Here is a 1,309-nt window from a genome sequence, read left to right as displayed (position 1 = left end):
TGAAAAATCATTTTGTTTTCGTTAAAGTTTAATATCTTTTATTTCTATTAAAAGTGATATAATGTATGCAGTGACATAATGATGCACATTTGCGTATACCTTATATTTCTCTTGCCATTTTCAAATTAGAACCATCGAACAAGTTTAACTGTTCGTTTTTATGCAATCTTTAACAGCTTAATACCATCACCATAACAAATAAATTAATAATTATGCCTTTTATTATATATTTTATCCGTAATTACTTTTAGTTTGAAAAAATTAAAAATTATATATAAAAAAGGAGATTATAAGTTTATCACTGTTAGACCTTTATAACAGCATTCGAACAATCGGATATGTTTGTAAACAAGAGGAACTTGTAGTTTGTATTTGTGGTTTGGTTGGGCTTTTTGCCCTCGTATTGTGAAAAGTAAGTGAGATGTGAGTGAATTTATTTGGGTAAAGTATGCTAAATACAATATATTTATGAATTTCATGAAGAGACACACAATCGATGTATATAAAGCCGTCTGTGATAATTATTTGTTCCTTAACAAAGATTGAATTTATTCGACAGAACTTGGTTATGTTTGTCACTTTGATTTATAGGATAGAATTTGATTTTCCTTGTTGATTATTCCGTTATTAACCTACATCATATGTAGTAAGGAAAAATATAGCTTTTATAACTTCTTGGTGAGTTATTAATAAAGTAAGGAACTGTCCAAGATTTACATTAGGGAGAGGGAAATTGCACTCCTAGGTCCAAACATTAATTTGAAGTGTATGTTTAATAAATAGTAAAGGTAGGGAAGGCTTTCATAGTATCCTTGTTTCTTATAATTACAGTGGGTGTGTTCAGTCTAATTCCATTTTAGTCTTACTGTGTTTTGCAATGTAAAGCTATAAAATAAAGTAGACTAATGATGTAATGTCAAGCTGTTATTATGGCTTTTGCACTCAGCGCAGATAATAAGAAACCTCCACTACATACATTCTGACAAGTTCAAGGTTGAACTGGTTTCATGTTTGAAATTCTGGCGGAAATTGTTCAGAATAGGACCATGTAAATACACAGAAAAATATAGAGCAGTCTTTTTAAGGAGCAAAATTTTAGATGCATATTTTCTGGCTTTATATATATTTAGTGTGTGCTTATTACTTATTTTGTATTGAATTGCAAAGGAGGCCTAGAAAACTCTACAGTTCTTAGAAATGATTTTCACTTGTGGCATCTGGTATCAGGAACACAATAAGTCACTATAGATGGATTTTGAATTTTTGAAACATCTGCTGAGATTACAAAGATCAAAATGAAAAAGTCTGT

General features: G+C 29.8%; 1 protein-coding gene across 2 annotated transcripts in view; it reads left to right on the top strand.

The window, feature by feature from the left end:
- The first annotated feature begins 292 nt into the window (after window positions 1-292).
- Window positions 293-1,309, top strand: part of LOC119587953 (negative elongation factor B-like) — an 8,465-nt gene continuing 7,448 nt past the window's right edge. Inside the window, exon 1 of one of the 2 annotated variants that reach the window (XM_037936665.1) lies at window positions 293-412. The gene's annotated coding sequence lies outside the window, so the exon portion shown is untranslated. Of the gene's footprint in view, window positions 424-1,309 lie in introns of both variants that reach the window. The other variant, XM_037936666.1, reaches the window with a different exon arrangement.

This window comes from Penaeus monodon, chromosome 23, assembly GCF_015228065.2.
Source record: "Penaeus monodon isolate SGIC_2016 chromosome 23, NSTDA_Pmon_1, whole genome shotgun sequence".
Classification (NCBI taxonomy): domain Eukaryota; kingdom Metazoa; phylum Arthropoda; class Malacostraca; order Decapoda; family Penaeidae; genus Penaeus; species Penaeus monodon.
This window is presented reverse-complemented; position numbering and strand designations above follow the sequence as displayed.